The sequence below is a fragment of the Myotis yumanensis genome, unplaced genomic scaffold, assembly GCF_028538775.1.
Source record: "Myotis yumanensis isolate MYYU_CA2020_CCGP unplaced genomic scaffold, mMyoYum1.0.hap1 SCAF_3, whole genome shotgun sequence".
Classification (NCBI taxonomy): Eukaryota; Metazoa; Chordata; class Mammalia; order Chiroptera; family Vespertilionidae; genus Myotis; species Myotis yumanensis.
This window is the reverse complement of record NW_027223754.1, coordinates 112590789-112601563: the sequence shown is the minus strand read 5'-3', so window position 1 is coordinate 112601563 and position 10775 is coordinate 112590789.

Below are 10775 nucleotides of genomic sequence, written 5' to 3'. Positions count from 1 at the left end.
TAAAGTAAATTCGAAGTGTTTTTTGTTTGCTTGTTTTTTATGGATGACCTGGCACATAAGACAACTTGCTTAATCAGGTACTTCATTTAACTCACCTCTAAAATAGGAGCAATAATAGTAGCTATCAAAGGTGATGGTATCCTTTGTTAAAAATTTATTTTTATTATTGATAGTATTACAGGTGTCCACAATTTCTCCTCTCCCATCGTCCCCCTCCACCTGACCCTTGTCCCACCCCAGGCCTTCACCATGATATTGTCCATGTCCATGGGCTATGCATATATGCATATTCGTTCTTTGGTTAATCTCGTCACACACCCCCACACACCCTCACCCTCTGAGATCTGTCAGTCTGTTCATGCACCCATGTCTTTGTCCTAATTGGTTCATCAGTTTATTTTGTTCATTAGATTCCACATGTAAGTGAGGTCATGTGATATTTGTCTTTCTCTGACTGGCTTATTTCCCTTACCATAATAATTTCTAGGTCCATCCATGCTGTCGCAAAGGGTAAGAAATCCTTTATTGTTGCATAATATTCAATTGTGTAAATGTACCACAACTTTTTTATCCACTCATTTACTGATGGTCACTTGACTGTTTCCAGATCTTAGCTACTGTAAATAACACTGCTATGAACATAGGGCTGCATATATTCTTTCTGATTGGTGTTCCAGGATTCTTAGAATATATTCCCGGTGGGACTGCTGTGTCAAATGGCAATTCCATATTTAATTTTTTGAGGAAACTCTACAGTTTTCCATAGTGGCTGCATTTCCCCCAGCAGTGTACTAGGGTTCTCTTTTCTCCACCTCCTCTCCAGCACTTGTGGTTTGTTAATTTATTGATAGTAGCCATTCTGGCAGGTGTGAGTTGATACCTCTTTGTAGTTTTAATTTGCATCTCTCTGATAATTAGTGACCTTGAGCATTTTTTCATATATCTATTGGCCATCTGTGTGTCCTTTTTGGAGAAGTGTCCATTTAGGTTCATTTAATTGAATTCTTTGTCTTCCTTTTGTTAACTTGTATGAGTTCGCAACACCATTTATTGAAGAGACTGTCTTATTCCACTGTATGTTCTTTCTTCCTTTGTCAAATATTAATTGAGCATAATGGCTTGGGTCGATTTCTGGGTTCTCTGTTCTATTCTATATGTCTGTTCTTGTGTCAGTACCTGGGTGTTTTTATTACAATGGCTTTGTACTATAGCTTGATATCTGGTATTGTGATCCCTCCAACTTTGTTCTTCTTTTTCAAGATTGCTGGGGCTATTCAGGGTCTTTTTTGGTTCCATATAAAGTTTTGGAGTATTTGATCTAGGTCTGTAAATTATGCCATTGGTATTTTAATGGGGATTGCATTGAATCTATAGATTGTGTTGGGTAGTATGGACATTTTAATTATGTTAATTCTACCAATGCATGAAAACAATATATTTTTCCACTTGCTTATATCTTCCTCTATCTCTTTTTTCAACATATTTTAGTTTTCCAAGTACAGGTCTTTTATCTCCTTTGCTAGGATTATTCCCCTAAGTTTCTGAATTTTTTTTTGTTATAGTTGTAAATGGGATTATGTTGTTGTTGTTGTTGTTAGTTCTCTTTCTAGAGTTAATTATTGGTGTATAAAAATGCCGTCGATTGCCCTGGCTGGTTTGGCTCAGTGGATAGAGGGCTGCAGACTGACTGGTCTAGGCTTCCATTCTGGTCAAGGACACATACCTCAGTTGCAGACTCCTGGGCCTGGTCTGGGGTATACGGTAAGCAACCAATCGATGTCTCTCTCTCACATCAGTGTTTCTCTCTGTCTCTCGCCCTCCATTTCACTGTCTTTCAAAATCAATGAAAAAATATCCTCAGGGTGAGGATTAACAATAACAACAAAAAAATGCCACCGATTTCTGGGTGTTAACTTTGTATCCTGCTACATTGCCAAATTCATTTATTAAATTTAGTAGTTTTTTGGAGTCTTTAGGATTTTCTATATACAGTATCATGTCATCTGTTAATAATGACAGTTTTACTTCCTCCTTTCAAATGTGGATGTTTTTTAGTTTTTATTCCCTGTTTGCTGTGGCTAGGACTTCCAGTACTTTAAGAGCAGTGAAAGTAGACATCCCTGTCTTCTTCCTGTTCTTAGGGTTAATGGTTTTAGTTTTTGCCCATTGAGTATGATGTTGACTGTAGGTTTGTCATATACTAGTATAGCGTTTATTATGTTGAGGTATTATCCCTCTATTCCCACTTTGCTGAGAGTGTTTATCAGAAATGGTTTTGGATTTTGTCAAATGCTTTTTCTATGTTTATTGATATGATCAAGTGATTTTTTTAAAAAATCCTGACCTAAGGATATTTTTTCCATTGCTTTTCAGAGAGTGAAAGGTAGGGAGGGAAGATGAGAGAGAGAGAAACAGAGAAACATCCATGTGAGAGAGAGGCTAATTGTTATTTTTAATCTCTTAAGTGGCCTCAGGGCAAGGTGTTTTCTAGTAGGGCGAGTCAACTGTTTTTCCAGCAGGTAAGGCAAATGTGTATATGGGAAAGATGTCCTCTTCTGTGTAAGGGACTGACTCAGCCCAGGAAAATTGGGGTGTCTGCCTTTTGAGCTCTATCTCCTGAGTCCCCAGTCTTGGCTTCTGGTCTCATAGCTCCCATCCACTTCACCCTCCCTCTGCTGGAGCACAGGTGGGTGGCTCCACAGGGAATTTTGTGTGTTGGCCCTTTAAGAGGGTGCCTGAATTTTCAGCTGTTACTCCCTAGCAGACAGCACCACGCTGCTTTTCACAGCCAGATCTTATGTGGGTACCCTCCTCAGTTTTGGTGCTCTCTGCTGGGAGATTAGATAGATCCCAGAGTTCTCAGTGGCAACCCCTGACAGCTGAGATATCTCTACGGGACTTCAGTTGCTGTCTGTGGGTGCCCGGCCAGCCCTTTCACACCTCTGCCCCTCCCACCAGTCCCTAAGGGGTCTCCACTTTTGGTCCTTGGGTATCAGGGTTCTCTCCTGCGAGTTTTCCATTGATTATTCAGGAAGTTTTTCTGTATTTTAGTTGTAATACCAGTTTGTTCCTGGGAGCATGTCCGTGCAGCATCCACTTAGTCTGCTACCATTTTTAATCCCCCCTATAGTCTTTTACATGCTGATTAGTTCCCACTAAGTTACTTGTAGATCCCATAAGTTCCTTGTAGTTCTCACTGTGTTCCTTAAACATCCTTGTAACCATTACTCTGAATTCTATGTCTGATAAATTGCTTACCTCCATCTCATTTAGTTATTTTTCTGGAGATGCCTTCTTTTCTTTTATTTGGAGCTTGTTTCTTTTGTCCCATTTTGAAATGTCTTTCTGTTTGTTTCTATGTATTAGATATGAGTCCTATGACTTTCAATCTTCGTGAGGGTTGCCTTTTATATTAAATGTCTTGTGGGACCCTATGGTGCGGGCTCCTTGAACTCCTGAGCTGGATGTTCTAGGAGTGTCCCTTTTGTGGGTTATTTTGGCTCTCCTGTTGTAATTGGGTCTTGATTGTTGTCCCATTCATCACTGGTATCTCCTCTCAGGCTGGCTGACTATGAGGGTCAAGCCTGACCATGTTGTGTGAGCTGTTATACAGGTGCAGTCTTGAAGTGGGTTGTGCCCTTAGTTTTTAAAAAAAGTCTCCTCTTAAGCTAGTCTTCAGCTGAATATTCCCAAATTTATATTTAATTCCAGCTTGATTCTGGGAGAAGGTGTGAGAAAGACCCACCAATTCTGCCTCCATCTTATACCCCTTTTGTTTAAGTTTAAAAGTCTTGCTCTTTGAAAGGACTCCTAATAAAATGATGGTAGAAGCCCAAGCAGCAACTGACCCTGCCACTTTTTGCTGTATGGTACGATACTCCAATCTACTGACAAGGTGATTGCATTCTTAAATTCGAAAATATAATTAAGTATAATTATTTTTGTTGGACCTTACAAAAAAACTCCCCCGCCACCATTTTTTATGCATATCAAAACCTTATATTAAAATCCATGGACTCAGCATTTTTTTTCCCTAGGGGAGAATGTGAACGAGTCCCCTCTACCACAAATTACGCAATCAAGTTTCCCACAGTTGGGGAAATCCCAGGGGTCAGCACACCTGGGTAACATGCTGATGTAGTTGCCACCAAGTTACTTGTAGATCCCATTAAGGATTTGTTTTTATTGGGCAAGTCATACTAATTTTACCCAGGTGTGTCAAGTGAGATGCAATCCTCCTTCTAGAAAGTTCAAGAGAGCTGGCTACCTGCTTGCAACAGATGGGTTAATGATCTACAGAGGTTGGTGGGAGTGATAGAATAAATAACATTTTCAGGATTTTCAAAGGGTGAGTCTTGCCCTAGGAAAACCACCTGCCTTATCCTGGTATCTCCCATGCCAGGTAAGTATAGTAATAATGGCATTTTTGAACAGATATAGAACTTTGAGATTTTTTGGTCTGTTTCTCATATTCTATATGAAGAGACTTGTACACAAAAGAGAAAGGAACAGTTTTAAGATTTTGGCGTCAGATAGATTTGGATCAGGTTTAAGTCCTGGGGCAATAGTAATATACTCAACAGTACAGCTTGTAAGAGCACCAGCCCTCCTGGAGTTAGACTTCATGGGCTTGAATTTTGACTATATATACTTATTAACTTGCCAACTGTGTGACCTTGAGAAATTACTAAGCCTTCCTGTATTCCACTCCATAGGCTATATATAATAATTGAAAATGTATGTAAAGCATTAAATATGTCATTATTAGGTAATAGCTATGTAATCTTCCAATTCTTCTGTGGCTCTCGGTTTCCTCATCTGTAAAATGGAGAGCATACCCATCTTGATGGGAATTTAGAACAATTAGATATAAATAAAACATCTAGTATGTTAGTAGGCATTCCATAAATCATAGTATTAGTAAAATTATTCAAGAAAAGCCAGAACTTCTATTTCAACTCCTATTGCTGTGGAAGCTATTTTGTACATTTTTTATAGCACCTTTTTATTTAATCAGTCCATCTTAACTATTTATTAGAACAGGTGAGTGTGTAGGGGCCATCAGTATGAGACACTTTTACTAACTTCCTGAAGAGGAAGCTGGCATTTACAATTGGGTAGAAGTTGGAGCCTAGTTTTTAAGCTAGTCCTGAGACTAGCCCTATCTCTGGATTTAAGTTATGTGAATTTAAACATCTCCTTACTCTTTAAGCCAACTTGAATTAGGGGTTTCTGTTATTTGCTGAACAAAACGTCCTTATTTCCACAGCAGGTAATTCTTCCTTGACCATATTATCTAACGCACCTCCCAGTTACTCTGTCATTTACCATGTGTTTCTTTTACACTGGATACCACAATCTACAATTATCTTATTGACTTATTTCCTTTCTGAATTGTGTGGCTCAGGAAGGCAGTGACCTTGTTTTTCTTCTTCCCTGTGCCCTATAGATGCTCAATAAATATTTGGCGAATGGTTGAATGATAAAAGCATATCATAAACTTAATTGGGAAGAAGAGACATTTATCAGCTTTTCTTTAATACAGGTTTTCTCAATCTTGGCACTGTTGACATATTAGGCCAGGTAATTCTTTTGTGGGGCACAGTCCTGTGCATTGTAGGATGTTTAGCGTTATCCCAGGACTCTGATTGAGAACCATTGCTATAATATCTACAAGATTTTATTTAAACTTAACTGGCAAAAGAATAGCATAGTGGAGGGGTGGTGTGTCCTTGGGTATCAGGGTTCTCTCCTGCGAGTTTTGCTACAGGACATGCTTGCTCTTGTGAAGATGTGTCCTGACTATTCTAAGGAGTTAATATTGACTGTGGTTGAGGAATTTTTTTATAATTATAAATTATTTCCTTCAGGCAAAAACTCATCACTTTTTTTGGCCTTAGTTTTCTTATTTAGGAACTAATAATTAGAATGCCTGCAGTTACTGACAATTATTAAGTAACTCTTACATTTATGGCCACCTTAACAATTCTATTTTTAGTAGAGGAAATAAAAGAAATTTAATATTTGGATAGCCAGGATCATTGTTGCCCTATATAATATTCTGATTTTCCACCCTCTAAACAAAATTCATATCCCAGAAAAAGGTTCCTCTTGTCTTCTTTTTTTTGTTTCATCAGCACATGTGAGAAAAAGAAAGGGAGGAAGAGTTAGTGTCCCGTGTCTTCTCTATTTTGAACTATAATGAGGTAAATTAAAGTCCTTATACATAAAGATGAGTCATTTCAGTACAGACTACTTGAATTTGCCCTGTTGAAAGGAGTTGCCTTCATTTAGGGGGGTAACAGTTATCAAACTGTTGGTGTATTTTTTATGTCAGATAGATTCTGAAACCAGAATATGTCCGAGTTCCAGAGATGTTGGCACTATTATGGATGCCATCCTTGGGTGGCACATTGAGTTCTTGGAACCCAAATGGGTTAATGATCCATGGAGGATGGTGGGAGTGGTAGAATAAGTAACATTTTCAGGATTTGCTTTTACTGAGCAAGTAGGACTGATCTTACCCAGGTGTGCCAAGTGAGATGAAATTCTCCTTCTAGAAAGTTCAAGAGAGCTGGCTACCTGTTTGCAAAGTCAACTCTTGGCAAGGATGACTATAATCACAAAAGTCAGTTGTCTAATAGCAGACTAGAGTGATGTGGAAAAGAGGCAGACATGAGAACTAAGAGTCATGAAAATTGAAGTTGCTTTATTTAATTCCCAAACATAAAGGAGAAACAGCAAAAAGGGTATTTCTTGCTGATTCTGAATGATGAGTCACTCCAGAGTCATTGCTTATGCCTCCCAGCTACTTTCTACCTCTGAAGATGTAAGGCTTAAGGTATGTTAGGAGGAGTGAGGAAAGCATTGGAGAAGACATGCCTTCCAACTTTAGAGAGAGAGAGAGAGAGAGAGAGAGAAGAGTGCAGTGACTGTAAGGAAGCCAATATTGCTGATTAATGACCCTAAAGCCAGCTATTTATATTGTGTAATGTCAAGTCTGTTTATCCTGAGTAAGTTTGTAAATGGGTATCTTTCATTAAAAATGGGTACATTCCACAAATATGTTATTGTACTTTATGCTTGCAAAGACTTTCTTCCGAGGAGTTCATATATCCGCTCTTGTTATTTTTCGACTATAGTATAAAAATTTCTTCTTTATTTCTGAAGGGAGGTGGAGGGTCAGCCCAACAGAAAGTCACAAAAGTCTGTCTTGAGCTCCCGACCCTGCCTGTCTATGCCTGTCTCCAGCCTCCTCATTCATTATTGGGTGTGTCTCCTAAAGGTCCCAGAACACAAACCCATTGCTTCCTGTGTCAAGGTGCTTAAGCAGGATAGGGCTGAGGGGCCTAACCAGCCAAAGAATGCCCCAGCCAGCTTACAGCATCAGTTAGCTGCAAGGCAATGAAAAGGTGCCCTTCTTGCCTAGAACAAACCAGGACAGGCTGTTTTCCCTGAGGTCCTGCACTGTCCTGGCCTGTTCTATGGTGAGGACATCCCTGAGAGAGGAGGGAGTACAATCTAGGCTTATTACTCATGGAGGCAATGTTCAAAGAACAGACCTTTTTTGTTTCTTTAGAGAACAGGACACCTCACTCTTACTACTGTGACCTATGACATGTCCTTGAGGGTCACCTTTGTCCTTGAACAGAGAATTACAGTTCTTTCTGAAGTAAAGTGTTTCTGTTTGTGAGTAAAGGGATGTGGGGGTGCTTGGCAGGGATGGAGGAGGGGATTGAGGTATTGAGGAATCTTGGGCTGTTTCCAAGGAAGGTTCCAGGGACCTTGTTTACTTTCTTCAATGGCAGTGTGTCTCCAGGACGTAAGTTGTACTAAAATAAAGCCAATATGGCCAAACCTTTGTACTTTTAAATACACCCTTACAGACTGCATATTGAAAATGTCTATTAGCCTTCAACTTAAAGTACTTTCTAATGAGTCCACTGTACACTTCGCTCATACAGAGTAGCCCTGACTTCACCTATGATGGATGAAAATATCAGTCTACCCTGGGGATATGGTGATGGACTCAGCAAGGTTCAGTGCCAGCCAGCAGACTGCAGGTTCTGTGGTAGTGAGAGTTACAGACAATATACTGGACTCTGTGTCTGGAGTCAGATGGATCTGGGTGTAACTCCTGGCATTGCAACCTCTCTTGGGCAACAATCTAACCTCTCTGAAATCTCACCTGTAAAATGTGGATAGGAAATCCAGTGAATTAAATAAAATTTTGGGGGAAGTTTTTTAAAGAAATATATTTTTATTGATTTCAGAGAGGAAGGGAGAGGGAAAGAGAGATGGAAACATTAATGATGATAGAGAATCATTGATTGATTGCCTCCAGCATGCCCCTCACTGGGGATCAAACCTGCAACCCAGGCATGTGCCTGACTGGGAATCAAACCTTGACCTACCAGTTAATAGGTCAAAGCTCAACCACTGAACCATGCCAGCCAAGCCATGAATTAAATAATTTAACATATGCTAAGTGCCTGCCACAGCAAGGAAGCATGGTAAAGGGCAGTTATGGTTTTTATTGCCTTGATAGATCTAGTCACCTACAGTGGTCGGCAAACTGCGGCTCGTGAGCCACATGCGGCTCTTTGGCCCCTTGAGCGTGGCTCTTCCACAAAATACTGACCTCTGCGCATGGGCCACGAAGTTTCAGTCGCACTGTACGTGCGCGCCTGCACGTGGTATTTTGTGGAAGATCCACACTCAAGGGACCAAAGAGCCGCAGTTTGCCGACCACTGACCTAAGACATCCAATTACCTTCATTTCCCTGTAATTCTCTCCCAGTAAGAAAACACAACCCTGTTTACTTGTCCTTACCTTTCAGTGTGCTGCTGGTAGTGCATGACTGCTTAGGTAATCAACAAACCACAGATTTCATAAAATTAGAACCATATGTGCTGAAAACTTTACAGATCATTCAAAATCAGAGAATCCAATTCTAGCAAGGAGGTTGACTTTATTTTCTTTCATTATTTTTACATTTTTCTTGAAACCCTCTCTTCAATGTTATTTTATAATATTATGCTTCTACTTACTGTATAATATTATAGCTTCTACATCGCTATAGTGATGATATCAGTACATTTTATAAAGGAATAATACAATACTATGTCAGCCACCTTTGTTCAGCAGTGGAAGTTTCCCCAAGTCCAGGCATTCATCCATTAATCTAAAAAACATTTGTGGAATTCCACCCATGGAAAGCCATTCTGTAAAAGTATTACAGTTGATTCAAAGATTATTATTGACAAAAAATGTTTGCCTCCCTGATAGAGTGAGGGATACAGAGAAGTGTAAGCGAAGGGCCACAGAGAGGTGGAGGTGAAGCCAAGAGCTTATAGACCAGAGAGAGCTGTTCTCACACCCCAACTTTCCCACTACAGCTGTGTGACTTTGGGAAGTTGCATATACTCTCTGTGCCATAGAATTTTCACCTTCAGAATGTGAATCCACCATCATTCAGTCGACAGAAATCCTCTGATGAAATCCTCACCACCACAACAAATACTATTTTATCTCCTCCTATCCTTCTAATTATATATTCATTTAATAAACTTTGGGCCAAGCCCTGCACTAGGAAGCACTTGTTTTAAAGAAATAAAGAGATAAAGACCAGACTTCAAACTTCTCAGCCTAATTGTGGACACCCATAAGCCGATAATGAGCCCATGTAGCCATCATAAGACATACTGTGCATAGAACATTATTGAAAACAGAAGCAGGACATGTAGCCCAGCCTGGGTCATGGGTGTGGAATGGGGAGACAAGGTAGTTGACACATGAGCTGAGATGAGGAGGCTGGAGAAAGGGGACTTCATTTCCCTGTCAGAGGAGGCAAATACACAGGAGGTGGACTATACCTGTGAGGATGAGCAGCGTAGTGTTTCTGAAGAGCAAGGGTCACAAGGAATGAGTGATAGGTATATAAAAATGAAAGCATAACAGAGTGGCAATTGCTAAGGATGTTTCCAGATTGTCTCTGAGAACTAAAAGGTTGGTAAGGGTGTCAGGGGCCTTGTTGACTCTGCAATAGCAATGGCTCTCCAGAAAACTGATCATCTACATATATAAAAGCCTAAGCGACCAGAACCACTTGAATGACCAGTTGCTATGACATGCACCAACCACTAGGGGGCAGACACTCATTGCCAGATGGGCCTGCCGGCCAACCTCTCAGTCCCTCCCCCAGGCCCTGATTGCCTGATCAGGGCTGGGCCCCAGGGAACTGGGGGTGGGTGGTTGTGACCAACCTCCTGTGGCACCTGGGCAGGAGGCTGTGACCTCTCGCCAGCTACCTGGGAGCAGAGGGGGACAGGGACGGAGGTGTGGTAAGAATGCAGGGTGTCCACCAAGCTCACTCTCAGTCCCCCTGCTACCCTCCCCAGGGATGCCAGGATTTGCACACCTGGGAAGCCTCTGTGCTCAGGTGCCAGGCCGCCGCGAGAAGCCCGCCCCACACCTGTGCGGCCTCTTCTGGGTGAGCCAAGCAGCAGCCGCCAGGATCACAAGGGCTGGTCAGGCTCCCCATGGGTTCGTGCAGGAGCCGGTCTGCGAGGCTGGCCTGGAGAGAGTGTGCTGCCCACCCAGCTTCCCCACACTGTGCCCTGTCCCCTGGTGTCTGGCCATGTTCACTGCATCTCCACATGGAGACTCGGGTGCTGTGACTCAGGCAGAGGGGGGTGCGCAGGGGGCCCGGCAGTCTAGGTGCTGCCCAGGGCCCAAAGGTCAGCTGGGACCTGCCCTTCCACGCCAGATGCTT